The following is a 17,311-nucleotide window of genomic DNA, read 5'->3' as shown; positions in this document are numbered from 1 at the left end:
AACTGTTGCTTATTAATATTCCGTTCACTGAAGCAATTGAGGAGATGCCCGCATATGCAAAGTTTCTAAAGGATATGGTGACAAAGAAGAGAGGCACTTAAGTTCGCCACGGTGGATTTGACGCAGAGCTCAAAAAATCTATTAATCCCACAAAAAATGCGTGACCCTGGGAGTTTTTCACTATACCTTGCTCCATTGGAGGATTATTACAATCGGGCAAATAGCAGATGGCAGATCTTGAGCCAACATTAAGTGTGGCTGTTGATGAACCTCTGTCAATTTTCAAAGCAGCTGAATGTTTGATGGCCAACTGTGCACCCACGACAGTGACTTCTTTAATTAGTGGATAAGGATCTCTGGTGCATCCAGATGGGAAGGTGGACGTGCTGGTTACAATCGATAAATTTATATTACCAGCCGACTTCATCATTTTGGACTACGAAGCCGACAAGGATGTGCCCATCATTCTTGGGCGACCATTTTTATCAACTAGTCGTGCCCAGATTGATGTGCACAAAAGAGAGATCATCTTGAGCGTGAATGGACAGAAGCTCAAGTTTGACATTATCCGAGCCATGAAATATCCTGACGAAGAAGACCTTAATGAATCCGACGATGAACAAAATTTGAGTGAAGAAGAGAAGCCTAAAGATGAAAGTGAAGTTGAGGATGCGATTGCATCCATTGTAGCATGCAATGCGATCACAGAAAAAACAAACAAGGAAGATGAGGTGATCACATCCCAAGAAGTTAATCTGACAGTGAATGAAGAAAGAAAAACAACAAAACCGTCCTTAGAGCAACCACCATCAATAGAGCAAAAGACCCTTCCTAACCACCTTGTGTTCCTGGGGCAGAATGAAAAGCTACGGGTAATCATTTCCTTTGCACTTAATGAAGACCAAGAAAATGCACTGCTGAGCATTCTGAGAAAATATGTAAAAGCAATTGACTGGACACTCGCAAACATTAAAGAAATCAGCCCCACATACTGTATGCATAGAATTCGTCTCGAAGAAAATCACAAAGGATCGATTGAACATCAGTGCAGACTCAAGCCTGCGATGAAGGAGGTCATAAAGAAGAAGATAATCAAGTGGTTAGACGCAGGCATCATCTATCCAATAGCAGACAGCACGTGGGTCAGCCCCGTGTAGTGCATGCCGAAGAAATGAAGGATGACGGTAGTCCCTAATGCAAATAACGAGCTGATACTGCAAAGGACCATCACCGGATGCCGTATTTGCATAGACTACCGCAAACTAAATGCAACAACAAAGAAAGATCATTTCCCTTTACCTTTTATTGACCAAATGCTGGATCGTCTAGCTGGAAATAATTTCTACTTATTCTTGGATGGGTATGCTGGTTATAACCAAATCATGATCGCTCCTGAAGATCAAGAAAAGACTACATTCACCTGCCCGTATGGAACATTTGCGTTTCAACGCATGTCGTTCGGCCTCTGCAATGCGCCGAGCACTTTCCAAAGGTGTATGATGGCCATCTTTTCAAGAAGTCTCGAAGACTGTAGAAATATTCATGGACGACTTCTCTGTATATGGGCACACATACGAAGTCTGTCTTGACAACTTGGAGAAGATATTGAAAAGATGTGAGGAGACGAACCTCGTGCTTAATTGGGAGAAATGTCATTCCATGGTGAAGGAGGGCATTGTGCTTGGGCACAAGGTCTCTATGGACGGGTTGGAGGTGGACAAGGCAAAAATTGAAGCGATTGAAAAGCTTCCATCTCTAACGAGTGTAAAGGCTATCAAGAGCTTCTTGAGACATGCTGGATTTTATAGACGTTTTGTCAAGGACTTTTCAAAGATAGCATGACCACTGAGTGCGTTGATGAAGGCAGATAGAAAGTTTGAATTCGATGACAAATGCCTCAATGCATTCATGATTTTGAAGAACGCATTAACGACCGCACCTGTGTTGATCGCACTAGATTGGACATTGCTCTTTGAATTAATGTGCGATGCAAGAGGTTATGTGATGGGAGCAGTGCTGGCACAGAAGAGAAAAACAATACCACATCCCATCGCATATGCGAGTAAAACCCTTGCTAAAAAAAACTACACCACCATAAAAAAAGAATTGCTTGCGATAATATTTGCGTTGGAGAAATTCAGAGCATATCTGCTGGGAACAAAAGTACTCATCCACACTGATCACTCGGTGATAAAATATTTGATGACAAAGAAGGATGCGAAGCCGAGCTTGATTAGATGGGTTCTCTTCCTCAGGAATTCGATATGGAAATAATTGATCGCAGAGGGATGGAGAACCAAGTTGCGGATCATTTATCCAGATTAGAAAATCCAGAGGTTGATCACAATCAGTCAGAAGTGGGCGCAACGTTCCCAGACGAGCAACTATTTCAGATTGAAGAATTGCCATGGTACGCAGACGTGGTAAATTATCTGGTTTGTGAGCAATTTCCCGAAGATGATACCGACCACCAAAAGAGGCGGCTCAAGCATGAATGCATATCTTATTATTAGGATGAGACAAATCTGTATAAGAAGGGATCAGACCAGATTCTGCAACTGTGTGTACCGGATGCTGCTCACCAACGCGTATTATCACAATGTCATGATTCACCATATGGCGGGCACTTTGGAGGTCAGTGCACAGCAGCGAAAGTATTACAAAGTGGGTACTATTGGCCAACACTATTCAAGAATGAAAGAGACTACGCAATGAAGTGTGACCGGTGCCAGCGCACGGGTAATATTTCATGGAAACATGCGATGTCGATGAACATCATTTTAGAACTAGAGTTGTTCGACATCTGGGGCATTGATTTCATGGGACCATTCCCACCTTCGAATGGTCATAAGTATATTTTGTTAGCCGCTGACTACGTTTCCAAGTGGGTAGAAGCGGTATCATGCATCGCAAGTGATGCGACAGTAATCTCCAAATTTCTGAAGAAAAATATTTTCACTCGTTTTGGCACCCCACGTGCCATAATAAGTGACGAAGGCTCCCACTTTGTCAATTACATCGTCAAAAATCTGCTGCTCAAATATAATACCTCCACAAAGTGGCCACCGCATACCATCCACAGATGAATGGTCAGGCTGAAGTGTCCAACCGGGAAATCAAGTTGATACTGGAGAAGGTAGTGAAGCCTTCGCGAAAAGACTGGGCAACCAAGCTGGACGATGCGCTGTGGGCATACAAGGGCCTATAAGACAGCCATAGGCATGTCTTCGTATGCATTGGTGTTTGGTAAAGCATGTCATTTACCATTGGAGCTGGAGCACAAAGCTCTGTGGGTGGTGAAGAAGCTTAACTTCGACTTAAAAGTAGCAGGGGAAGAAAGAAAACTCCAATTGGTCGAGCTTGATGAGTGAAGAACGCAAGCTTATGAAAATGCCAAAATTTACAAAGAACGAGCAAAGCGTTGGCATGACAACCGACTATGCGGGAAAAATCTCCACGTCGGACAAAAGGTCTTACTTTTCAATTCGCGGCTACGGATCTTTCCCGGTAAATTAAAGTCATGCTGATCCTGACCCTTTATAATTAAAGAAATATTCCCGCTTGGTGCGATTGAACTGATTAATGAGGAAGAGATCCGTACATTCAAGGTTAACGGGCAAAGAGCCAAGGCATATTGCGGTGGTGATTTTCATCGAGAAAAAATCACTGTAGACCTGAGAAATCCGGAATGAAGGAAAATCGAGTGGCCCCTGCGCTGGCATGCGACAAAAAATCATCTGAGGTGCAAGTTTTTTGGAATATCCTTTTCTTACTTATGATTCATGAACTCTCACTACTATGATGCTATTTCAATTATCGTTTATCTGTCTTCATATATATATATATATAAAAGAGAGAGAAATTTTATTAACTTCCTTTTTTTATTATTATTTGACCCTCTCAATGTTTTTCTTTGCAAACGATCGAGGTAAACAATTGTGGAGGCAATACATGAAGACGCAGCCACATTATTTCATCACCGCAATCCAAAGAAAGAAGATTGCCGCAAAGTAGGATGCTTCCACAAATAATGCGGGCGACAACGCAAATTTGGGGGATGTATCTTTCCTTGACTTTATTCCAAATTTTTCATTATTGCATCGCATTTTAATTTTGAAAATTTTATCACCGCATCCTTTTTGGTTGGCACAATCATTTAACATCGATTAATTTAGTGAGTCACCGCATTATTTCTCTTTACCAATTTTGATTTCAATGATGAAACACATGCTTCTATTTTTTCGTATACACTAGAGTCAACTTAATTTTAGGATAGTCACCTCATGAAATATTTCTAGAAGTTAGTGGTCTGCTAGCTTTCTTTCAAACTGACCCTTTATGAAACTTCTTAAGAGCATCGCATGACTTCTTTAAATCTTTTAGCAATAAGGACATTGCCGCATTTTAAATTTGGGGGTGCGGTATTCATTTTTCGACCTTGCTATTTTTAGCCTTATAAAAAAAATCATAACGTTGCGCTCGAATCCTACTCGTAGTTGGATGTCCGCATGACACCCGTGGGGGCAAGCCAAAATGAAGGTAGGAATCGTGATCAACGCATAAATAAATGATCGCAACTCCGCTGCCAGATGGGCATGAATCTAGGCTGAGAAAGAGCACCTTGCTCGTAGTTGGATGTCCGCATGACACACGTGGGGGCAAGCCAAAACGAAAGCTAAGCACTTGGATCAGCACAAGCTTGTAAAAAAAAAATATGTCTAAAATACCCAATGAAAAACTTTTGTTTTATGAAATAAATCATACGATGCCCGAGAATCTAGTAAAGTCTTTTTGAAGGTTAAACTTGCAGTCCCTAAATTTTAGAAATATTTTAAGAAGAGACCTGGATAAGAATTAAGGAAATATTGGTGTATAGGATTTGAATAAGGCATCCTTGAGAAATATAGGAAAAAGTAGGTTGTTGACTTTTTAAAGAGAATCTTTAGCTTATGCTTGAGGATAGGCATTGTTTAAATTTGGGGGTGTGATAACGGGCAGAAATGCACGTTATTACAGTGCTAAGTTATAAAACAATGCAGGGTTGCGAAGATAAAAATATACAATATTGCGTCTAAAAGCATTAAATTCACGATATTATGATCGCATGTGTCCATCGCATTAAAACAGTTAACTTATGTATTTTTGTGCAGAATATGTGTTGACGCAAGACGAAAAATGTGATCCAAAGAAATCAACGGCCGAGCGCATTAAGAGATTGCGTTGACGTAAGGCTATGCGATCATTTGCGCTCGCGAATATCTACTCAAGAAGGTTGCCGCATAGAGCCGGCGCATCATGGTGGGCGCATCTGGGTGAAAAGCGTAATAAATCACGATGGGATAGAAAGCTGATGACTGTCGATTTTGAATTAAGTTGACAAGCCGTTAACGACCTACTGTAGCAAGTACACTCAACTTTTCGGTGACAAATATTCGGCACATCAAACAGAGAATTAATGCCATCCCATTAGTGCAATCATAAGAGAGAAGAAGCCTTTCACTCCGAAGCTCTATAAATACCGAAGGCCACCTTCAGTGAAGGAGTTCGTGGAGTTAGAGAATTTTTCCCTATAGATAGAAGTAGCCTTGTTCATAATTTTCTTTTACTTAGAAGGCGGAAGCAAGTGAAGAGAGATTGTACCGAGAGGTTATTCCGTTGAACTTAGAAGAGTGCCGGAAGCGTCGAGATCAGAGAGAGGGCTAACTTCTGCGAAAGCAGGAACATCTTTTGAACAGAATAGAGTTAACAGTGTAAATGCCTTGGGAAGTAAGGAATTGCTACCAGGCTCTCTATCCTTATCTTCCATTGTCATTTTGTACTCTGAACTTATTTATAGAAATGGAATTTACATCTTTATATTTGTTCACTCCCTGTACATTAAGTATGAGTAGCTAAATCTGTCGAATGGGTTGAGAAGTACTTAGCTAGCATAACTTGGGATCTTCATTCTATGCGATTATCTTGTATTATGTTTGCATCATTCGTCCATTAGAGATACTCGAGAGGGTAGTCTAAGGATAGAATCTAGGCTTGGAAAAGTTAGGTTAGAATCTAGGCTCGGGAGAGTCAGATTAAAAATGCATAATCAAGAGATAGAAGCTTAGGAATAAGCGTTGTTTGCTATTAACGCATCACATGCATCCTAGAGATAGGTTATGATTGTATGTGGTCACTTTATCCTTGTGTGCATCTTGCATCATCGCATAGGCAAGAAGTAGAGACTTAGGAATAAGCTTTATAGACATTATCGCATTCATCGTATGCGTTCTAAGATTAGAAGCCACCGCATTTGCATTGGAAAATGATTTGCTGTCGTTTGAGTGTAGCATGATCGCATAGTTTGAACACACTCTCGGTAAACGCTAGCTAAAGACCTTCTCAACCCGTTCCTCCGCATACTCAGTGTATTTGTTGCATAATCAATCTTTTCTCAGATCTACCACATACTTTTTATACATCAAACAACAAACAAACCAAACCATTAATTTAATTGTTACTGCAAAGTGATCTCAAAATTACTACCGCATATTGTTTTCCTTAGTCCCTGAGTTCGACCCTGGGCTTACCAGGAAACTTAGTAGGATTTATACTTGGGTTCTGCTGAGAAAACTTATTTGCACAACGCATTTTCCACCAACGCAATCCTTCCATTATTTCATTGCATAAAATAACGCATCAGTTATCAATGCGTTCTTTAGTATCTTGAATGCGTTGAGGCATTGTTCATCAAAGTCAAACGTTCTCTCGGCCTCCAGCAATGCACTCAATGCTCGAGCAATCTTCGAAAAGTCCTTCACAAAACGATGATAAAATCCTGCATGTCCCAGGAAACTTCTGACAGCCTTCACATCTGGTGATGGAAGCTTTTCAATGGCCTCAATCTTCGCCTTATCTACCTTCAGCCCTTCCTTGGAGACTTTGTGCCCAAGCACAATACCTTCATTCACCATGAAGTGGCATTTCTCCCAGTTCAACACAAGATTTGTCTCTTTACATCTCTTTAGTATCTTTTCCAAATTGTTTAGACAGACTTCATATGTTTGCCTGTACACCGAGAAGTCTTCCATACAAATTTCCACTGAATCTTCAAGATACTCAGAGAATATGGCCATTATACACCTCTAGAACGTGCTCGGCGCATTGCATAATCCGAATGGCATGCGGCAAAAAGCAAACGTTCCGTAGGGGCAGGTGAATGTGGTTTTCTCTTGGTCTTCAGGAGCAATCATGATTTGGTTGTAGCCCGCATACCCATCCAAAAAGTAAAAGTAATCATTTCGTGCTAGGCGGTCTAGCATCTGGTCAATAAAAGACAAGGGGAAATGATCCTTCTTCGTTGTTGCATTGAGTTTGCGGTAGTCCATGTAGATCCGCCAGCCAGTGACAGTCCTTATTGGTATTAATTCATTGTTAGCATTTGGGACTACCGTCATCCCTTCCTTCTTGGGCACACATTGCACGGGGCTGACCCACGTGCTATCGGCGATTGGATAAATAATGCCTACGTCCAACCATTTTATTTTCTCCTTCTTCACAACCTTCTTCATCGCAGGGTTTAGTCTGCGTTGAGGTTCGATCGACCCTTTTTCATTTTCTTCGAGATGTATCCTATGCATGCAATATACTGACTGATTCCTCTTATGTCTGCTAGCGTCCATCCTATTGCTTTTATATACTTCTTTAGCATGTTCAGCAGCGCATGCTCTTATTCTTCTTGAAGCGCAGAGAAAATTATCACTAGTAGAGTTTCATTTTGCCCCAAGAAAATATACTTCAAGTGGCTTGGCAAGGTTTTTAATTCCATAGTGGGTGGTTGTTCCAAGGAAGGTTGTTGTGCTTTTCTCTCTTCATTCAACATCAGTTTTTCTTCTTTGGTTGTCGTTTCCATAATCGCATTGTAGGTTCCTACAGATGCGATCGCATCCTCTCTTTCATTTTCATCTTCGGACTCTTCTTCTTCGTTACAACTAGGTTCATTGTCGGAATCTATTAGGTCTTCTTCTTTCGGATACTTCATGGCTTTAATAATGTCAAACTTGAGCTTCTGTCCATTCACACTCAGCGTGATCTCTCCCTTGTACACATCAATTTGAGTGCGACCAGTGGATAATAATGGTCGTCCTTATATGATGGGTACATTCTTGTCCGCTTCATAATCGAGAATGATGAAGTTTACCGGTAAAATAAACTTGTCAATTGAGACCAGGACATCTTTCCCTTCCCCTCTAGATGAACTAGGGATCTATCTGCCAACTGGAGGCTCACCATCGTGGGCACCAGCTGCCCCACATTCAACTGTTTGAAAATTGAAAGGGACATTAAGTTGATACTGGCCCCGAGATTGCAAAGCGCTTGACCTATATATATCCTGCCAATTGAGCAGGGTATCGTGAAACTTCCGGGGTCCCGCATTTTCGGTGGAATAATATTTTTTGACCTCTACGATAACGCCATCATTGCGAACTTTCTTATGCTTCTTTTCTTCGTCATCATGTCCTTCAAAAACTTAGCGTACCTTGGCATTTGTTCAATTGCTTCAGTGAAAGGGATGTTGATGTGCAGCTGTTTTAACATGTCCATGAAGCGATGATACTGCACTTCATCATTTTTCTTCTTCTTAAGTCTTTGAGGGAATGGTGGCAGCTGTATTTTCATGATTCCCTATTCCATAAGCTTAAAAGTGGATGCAACTTCCAGTTCCATCGTCTCATTTTCTTCTGGTTCCTCTTGTGTCAATGGGGTCTGGGATTGCATCGCAACTGGATTAGTCCGACGTGGTTCCTTCTTCTTTTTCGCTACTATTTTTCCGCTTCGCAAAGTCACAACTTGACATTGCTCCTTTCCCGTATTCCTCGAGTTGTGCGGGAGCTCAGTTGAACTCGACAACGCCCCTTGCGCTCTACTTTTGAGCTCGCCCGCAATCTATCCTATATGAATTTCGAGATTGCGGATTGAAGTCGCTTGATTCTGGAGTACTGTTTCACTCTTCTCAATATACTTCTTTAGTAGGCCCTCCAGAGATGAAGATTGCGGCGCCTGTGAGCTGCTAGCTTGATTTTGCGATTGACCGTTTGTTTGTGGGAAAAATCCTTGCGGCCCTTCTTTTTGCACCATCGATTGATAATTTTGTTGTTGATTTTTCCATGCGAAATTGGGGTGTTTTCTCCAACCAGGGTTGTAAGTGTTGGAGAAAGGATTGTTCTTTACGAAGCATATAGATTGCGGATTCCTCGGACATTCTTCCATCCGATGCAAATCTCCACAATTAGCACAACTTGTGCTTGTCTGCTCGATTGCGTTGACATGCCCTCTTTGCGTTTCCGGGTTATGATTGCGATGCCTTGTATCAGATTCATCATCGCATTAATTTAATTTTATAGGGATACGATGGCCCCATTGCTTGCGTCACCTTCTTTAATTCTAAGTCGTTGATCGCTTTCCCTCCAGCCTTCATGATTCTTTGAAATTCGATCAAGAATATTTTTAGCCTCATCATACGTTTTATCAAGCAGACCTTCAGCTACTACCGCATTGGCAGCCATCTGCGATGCATGGTTCAAACCGTGATAAAAGATTTCCATTTGGAGACAATCGGGTAAACCATTGTGCAAACAATCTCGCACCAATCTTTTAAACCTCGCCCAGGCATTGCTGAACGATTCGTCAATATCTTGTTCAAAATTTGTAATCAACTTCCTCCTTCTTGCGTTCTCTGTTAAGGGGAAGTACTTCTTCATAAACTTCTCTACTATTTGCTCCCAAGACGTAATCTCCCCTGGTTCGAGAGAATAGGCCCATTTCCTTACTTGGTCACATAGTGAAAATGGGAACAACGTTAGTCGAACTTCCTCAGCAGAGATGTTTGGAAACACAAAAGTATTACAGATTTCAATAAAACTCTGAAGATGGGTGTGCGGATCCTCGCCACGACTTCCACCAAACTGTCTGGCCGTCTGAATCATCTGCAACATAACCGTTTCAAATCAAAGCTCGATCCATCCAAGGTTGGCCTCATGATTCCTGGTGAGAAATCATAGAGGTTGGGCGACGCATAGCCTCGGATGGGTCTATTGCGGTCGTTTGCCAGGAGATGGGGTTTTCCATGATATTATTTGCGTTTGCTGCTCTATCTTCCGGTTGTTCCACCATGTAGGGATTTCTCTCTTGTTGTTGTCAGCGATTGTCTCGCTGTCTTCTTCTAAACGTTCTTTCAATCTCTGGGTCATAATTGGGCTCAGGAACTTGTCCTTCGCTCATACAACACCCGCTTCTTCCCTTACCAAAGGAGAGACAATGCACAAAGGTTGAAAGCTGCAAAGAAAATCAAAAAGTTACTGTTAGCACAATATGCCGTAGTCCCTAACAACAGCACCAAAAACTTGATGCGTTGTAAAAGTGATGAAATAATGGTGTAAATTGCGGTGGTGGATTATGTGTTGCACATGCAAGTTTTCCTAGTAAAACCCAAGTATAAATCTTACTAGGTTTCCTGGTAAGTCCAGGGTAACACAGGGACTATTGAGATATTATGCATTGGTAAATTCTAATTCCTTTGCGGTGACAAATACAAATAAATTGTTGGTGTGTTGTTTTAAGTATAGTTCCTATGTGGCAGAATTGAGTAAAGAGTTGATGACAACAAAAGATACAATGAGTATGTGGGGAACGGGTTGAGAAGGGATTTAACTAACACTTCCTAAGATTATGTTCAAATTATGCGATCATGCTATACACACAACAACATGTCATCTCTCAATGCAAATGCCATAGTTTCTAATTCTAGGACGCATGCGATGTATACGATAATGTCGATAGGACTTATGTCTAAGCCTCTATTCTTGTCTATGCGATGATGAATGATACACACATATACAAGGTGACCGCATACTATCATATCCTATTTCTTGGGTGCATGTGATGCTTAATAACAAACAGAATTTATCTCTAAGTCTCTATCTCTTGCTTATGCGGTTCTAATCTGACTTTCTCAAGCCTAGATTCTAACCTGACTCTCTCAAGTCTAGGTTCTTTCTTTAGACTACTCTCTCAAGTATCTCTCAAGGGTGAAAGACGCATACATAAGACAAGATGATCGCATAAAGTGAATATCTTAGGTCATGCTAGCTAAGTGCTTTTCAACCCATTCAGAAATTTAGCTACTCATGCGAAATGTGAAGAGATTGAACAGATGTTGAGATGCAAATTTCATTTTATAAATAAAGTCAGAATACAAAACAACAATGGAAAGTAGGGATAAGAAGCCCGATAGCAATGTCTTGCTTCCCGAGGCTTTTACACTGTCTTTTACTCTACTCTGTCCAGAAGAATATCCTTGCTTTCGCAAGTGTCGGTCCTCTCTCCTTTTTTAGCGCTTCCTGACAGTCTTTTGAGCTAACCAGAAATGATCTCTCGGCGTCTTCTTCTCTTTGCTCGCCTCTGCCTCTAAGTATATAAACTATGTATATGGCGAACTGTGTAGAATTCGAACTCGTTTAACGATAGTGGCCTTCGGTATTGACAGAGCTTTAGCGTGAAGAGATTTTCTCTCTAATGATTGCAATGATGGTAGGTCATTAAATATTTTGTCTGATGCACCGGTTAATGGTCACTGAAAAGTTGAATGTACTTGCTATAGTGTGTCGTTAACGGCTTGTCAACTAAATTCGAATTCGACTGTCATCAGCTTTCCGTCCCATCATGATTTATTATGCTCTCACCTTGATGCGCCGTCTGAATACGGCCACCTTCTTGAGTGAATTTTTGCAAGCGCATACGATCGCATGGCTTTGCAGTCGCAATCTTCTAATGCGCGCGGACGCCGAATTCCTTGGATCGCAATTTGCTTTGCGCCAATGCATTTTTCCTGCACAAAATAAGTAAATTAACTGCTTTTATGCGATGGGCGCATGCGATCGCAATATTATTAGTTTAACGCTTTTGGACCTGATTTTGTATATTTTTATCGTCGCATACCCACATTGTTTTACATCTTTGCGCTGTAATAACGTGCATTTCTTCCCGTTATCAGGAGGTCGACCCATAGGTCGCTCATGAAGACAAAATTATGCCCAAGTTGTATAACTTTTACATATGCTTAGGTCTACCAATGAAATAAATCCCATGATTCATAACAGTTAGTAACTATTTGATTAATGACTCAAGAAATTGATTAGCGAATGACTATTATGATATATTAATTGTAACCATAATTTGTTATTACTTAGTTGTAACAACAGTTTGTTATTACTCTGTTATATGTATACACATATATATATGTACATACGTACATACATATATATGTATATATATATGGTATCAGAATTGTAAATATTTTTTCCCGTCTTGCGTATGAACTCCATGGACTCCATCATTTCCTTTCTGCCATCGACTTCCTCCACTGAGTTTCCTTCTCCATCGGTCCTTCCGTGATCATTCTGCCTACCTCTAATTCATTTCCACCTTCTGATTCTTCTATCATTCATCACGAACAATACCCTTCCCTTGCCTCTTCCAACAATCCCTATGTTTTGCATCACAGCGACACCTCTAACCTAGTTCTTGTGACTGAGCCTCTCACAGACGAAAATTATATTACCTAGAGCCGTTCAATGATTCTTGCTTTGTCGATTCGAAACAAACTTGGTTTTATTGATGGATCGCTTGCTCAGTCTACATGTGATTTACTACCTTTATGGATTCGGAACAACAATGTTGTAATTGCTTGGATCTTGAATTCAGTCTCCAAGGAATTTCTTCTAGTATTTTGTTTACCGATTCAGCCAGAGCGATTTGGCTTGATCTTCAAGATGATTTTCAAAAACGCAATGGACCACACATTTTTCATCTGAAACGCGGTTTGTCCACTCTCAAGCAAGAACATGGATCTGTTACGGTGTACTATGCCAAGGTTAAAAGTCTCTGGGATGAATACGCCTTCTATCAGCCTGGCTGCACTTGCAGAAAATGTACTTGTGGATTTAGATCGGCTGAAGATTTTATCCAATTTGAATATCTGTTGTGTTTCCTAATGGGCCTAAGTGATGATTTCGCTCATATTAGGTCTTAGATCTTGCTTATGAATTCGCCTCCTGCCATCAACCAAGCGTTTTCTCTAATTGTTCAGCAAGAGCAACATCAATCTTCTTCTTCTATCAAGCTACCCTGACTCTTATTTTTGTTGTTCATAAACTTGATAAATCTGATACTTCCTCTCAATCACAGCAGACTGCTATCTCCAATCCTACACGACAGAACAAAAACAAAACGGTTTGTACCTATTATCATATTTCAGGGCATACGATTGATAAATGTTATAAGGTCCTCCCTCGATTATAAACAAAAAGGTCAGACTCGTCCAACTACTCAAGTTCATAAGCTTTCTCCTAATTCGGTTGTTGTTGCAAACACCACTATTGATTCTCACCAAAGAGTTTCTTTGTCTGCCACTGCGTTGAATCCTGATACTCTTGCTCAATGTCATAGTATTCATACTATGCTACAATCCAAGCTTGCTGCAGTGAAATATGATTCGGATGCTGTTATACATCTAGCAGGTATTTGCTCTTCTTTTGATCTTCCTGCTGCTTGGATTGTTGATTATGGAGCAACCACACGTATATGTTTTCAACGATATATGTTCACACACTTGAATGTTATTACTAGCTCTGTTGTTCTGCCTAATAATACACGAATTCTGGTGCATTTTGTTGGACCAGTCACCTTATTTGGAATCTTAACACTGAATCATGTCTTATTTATACCTGAATTTTAGTATAACTTACTTTCTATCAGTGTCTTAATGTCTAATGACACTTTATCTGTGCATTTCTCCTCTGATCGTTGTGATATTTAGAACAAGTCCACTTTGAGGACGATTGGTAGGGGTAGACTAAATGATGGTTTATATATTCTTGAACATCCTTATGTCGTTGCTGATTCCGTGTCATCTTCTTTGGTTAATGCTGTTTCAAGAATTCCACCGACTGTTTGGCATTCCAGGCTTGGTCATCCTTCTATGTCTCGTCTCTCTTTGAAAAACATCTTATTATTTGATTATTCGTTATTGAATGATGCTTATCCATGTGAAATATGTCCCTTGGCTAAGCAAAAAAGGTTGTCTTTTAATTCCAATAATCATAGATTTGCTGATATTTTTTTTTATCTGTTACATGCTAATATTTGGGGTCCAATATCTATAATTTCACATGTTGGTCATAAGTTTTTCCTCACCTTGGTTGATGATCATAGTCGATATACTTGTGTATTTATGTTGAAAAATAAATTTGATGTTTTCAAAATTGTGCCTCAATTTTTTGAATATGTGGAGACTCAATGTAATAGGAGGATAAAAGTTGTTTGATCAGATAACGCCCCTGAATTAGCTTTCATTGATTTCTTTCTTCCAAAAGGGGTTACGCATCAATATTCCTATGTAGGAAGACCTGAATAAAACTCAGTCATTGAAAGAAAACATCAACATATTTTAAATGTTGCTAGAGCCCTATTCTTTCAATCTCGAGTTCCTTTGAAGTTTTGGAATGAGTGTATTTTAACCTCCATTTATCTCATGAACCGGATTCCTTCCCCTGTCATTAATTCGAAGACTCCATATGAACTTATCCATGGTTGATTGGTTAACTATTCATCATTGAGGACTTCTGGATGTTTTTGTTATTCATCCACTTTGACCAATGGTCGATCTAAGTTCGCTCCACGGGCTTTGCTTGTTGTGTTTATGATTTACCCACTTAGGGTAAATGGATACTAGCTCTTTTACATTGAAAATAATATAAGTTTTTTTATCTCTAGAGATGTGGTTTTTCATGAGCAGGTCTTTCCCAACGCAGTACCTATGGAGACTGACCAACCAAATTTTCTTTCCAACATTGTACTTCCTTAGTCGTTTGATGTTGACATCTCTGCTACCATGAATATCCCTGATGCCCCTACCTCTTATCCATCGTCCATTTCTTCTCAACATACTCCTACTTCCGCGACCTTACCTGCTCCACTCCTACCTATACCTGACATTGCCACCACCCCTTTTTTATCTCCTTTTTTTTTTTTTTTTCCCTATTCCCTATACTTCAATTCAAGCTAATATCTTCCCACACTCTCTCCTTCAGTTCAACCTTCTTCTTTACCTTCTTCGTCTTCCTCTCTACCCGAGCCTTCTTCATCCTATTTGAACGACCAAACGTATCACCAAACCTCCATCTTATTTACAAGACTATCATTGTAATCTTGCTCGTAAAACTTCCTTGCCTACTTCTTCTACTCGTTACCCTCTTTCCTCTTCTCTTTCGTATGACCATCTTTCTCGAAGCTTTAAAACCTTTTCCCCTGTCATATCCTCCCATTATGAATCTCGGTTCTATCATCAAGCCATATCTTTTAATCATTGGAAAGAAGCTATGCATCTTGAACTTCAGGCTATGGAAGATGACACATGGGATGTGTTCCTTTACCTTCTACAAAACATAGCATTATGTGTTCCTTTACCTTCTACAAAACATAGCATTGGATGCCGGTAGATTTATAAGATCAAGCATCATGCTGATGGTTCTATTGATCATTACAAGGCTAGACTTGTTGCAAAGAGATATACTCAACAAGAAGGATTATATTTCATTGAGACTTTTTCACCTGTTGCTAAACTTGTTACAGTTTGGGTTCTTCTTCCTTCGGTTGTATCTTTTAATTGGCCTTTGATGCAACTGGATGTCAATAATGTGTTGCTTCCTGGTGATTTATTTGAGGAGGTTTTCATGGACCTTCCCCTTGGTTATGAACCTTCTTGTTCCAACAGTGGGAAGATGGTTTATCGTTTGAAGAAGTCTATTTATGGTTTGAAGCAAGCCTCTTGTCAATGGTTTGCTAAATTTTCTGACACTTGAATCGATCTTGGTTTTCGAAAATCTAAAGCCGATTATAGTTTGTTTGTGTTTGGTTCTGGTGATAGTTTTATAGCCCTCTTGATGGATGTTGATGATATCGTTATTATGGGTGCAACTATTCAAAGGATTGATCGACTCAAGGCTTTGTTACATGAGCGGTTTAAGCTTATAGATTTAGGTCCCTTAAAATATTTTTTGGGTCTTGAAATTGCTTGATCGTCACAAGGGATCTCCATTTCTCAATGACATTACACCTTACAAATATTAGATGATGCTAGACTTCTTGGTGCCAAACCTGTTGCTGTGCCTATAGATCCTATTGTTAAACTAAAATGTTCTGATGTTGATGTTCTGTCTAATCCTTCTCCATATCGAAGGTTAATTGGTCGCTTGTTGTATTTAACTATCTCAAGGCTAGATATTATGTTTGTTGTGAACAAGTTAAGTTAGTTTGTTTCTCGCCTTTTTCCTACAAATTCCTTTCAGTTGCGTGCCTTGTTTATTCTGATTGGGCCTCTTGCCTTGATACAAGAAAATCGATTTCAGGATTTTGTATCTTCCTTGTGGATTCACTGCTATCATGGAAGTTGAAGAAGTAGAACGTGGTTTCTCGTTTTTCAGCTAAAGCAAAATACAAAGCTCTTGCTTCTACTGCTTGTGAGCTTGTTTGGCTCACTTCATTACTTCATGACTTATGTGCCTATTACTCGATCGTCCTTGTTATTTTGTGACAATCAGGCGACAGTGCATTTGGCTACGAATCCCAGATCTCTCAAACTTCTTCCTGTACGTTCTACTTATCAACTGGCTAATGTGTTTACCAAAGCTCTTCATGCTCCTACTTATGTTTCTATTTTGTCCAAGTTGGGTATCTCAAATTTATATACTCCAACTTGAGGGGTATAATAGTTGTAACCATAGTTTGTTATTAATCTCTCATAATAATAATTTTTTATTATTCTGTTATTTCTATTTTTTATACTGATTAGTTATATTTTTTGTATATATATATATACTTTTGAAGGACATTAATAAAATCAAGTCAATCTTTTCTCCTTTACCTAAATTTAATATGATACTTATTTTTATATAATCAAGAGGACTCGTGACATTTGAGGGGCGTTGAAAGACATTCTGAATTCTCTAATCTGTAACTATCTTTAAACGATTACTAACTTGATCGTTGGAGTGTTGGTAACCAAGCACCACATCGATGCGAGTTTTTCTCTATTGTGTAGGGTGATCGATCAATTCCTCCCAAATATTGATTCATAATTGGTACCAATTTTCGGTATCAACATGTATGATCACGATGGTAAATTTTTGTCAATATTTTCATTGTTATTTTCACATTTTCACGAGTTGTTTAACATAAACAATAGAGTGGATTAACATTTTCATTATATTAAAAAAAT

The 17,311-nt window shown here is 39.7% G+C and overlaps 1 long non-coding RNA gene across 1 annotated transcript; it reads left to right on the top strand.

The window, feature by feature from the left end:
• Positions 1–12,327: 12,327 nt before the first annotated feature.
• LOC120073399 lies at positions 12,328–16,912 on the top strand. The gene is made up of 2 exons (XR_005480755.1): positions 12,328–13,553; positions 16,429–16,912. It is a non-coding gene; the product is annotated as an uncharacterized LOC120073399 (long non-coding RNA).
• Positions 16,913–17,311: the final 399 nt, after the last annotated feature.

This window comes from Benincasa hispida, chromosome 3 (genome assembly GCF_009727055.1).
Source record: "Benincasa hispida cultivar B227 chromosome 3, ASM972705v1, whole genome shotgun sequence".
NCBI classification, from domain to species: Eukaryota; Viridiplantae; Streptophyta; class Magnoliopsida; order Cucurbitales; family Cucurbitaceae; genus Benincasa; species Benincasa hispida.
Note: the sequence above shows the minus strand (reverse complement) of the source record. Positions and strands in the feature narration are given on the sequence as shown.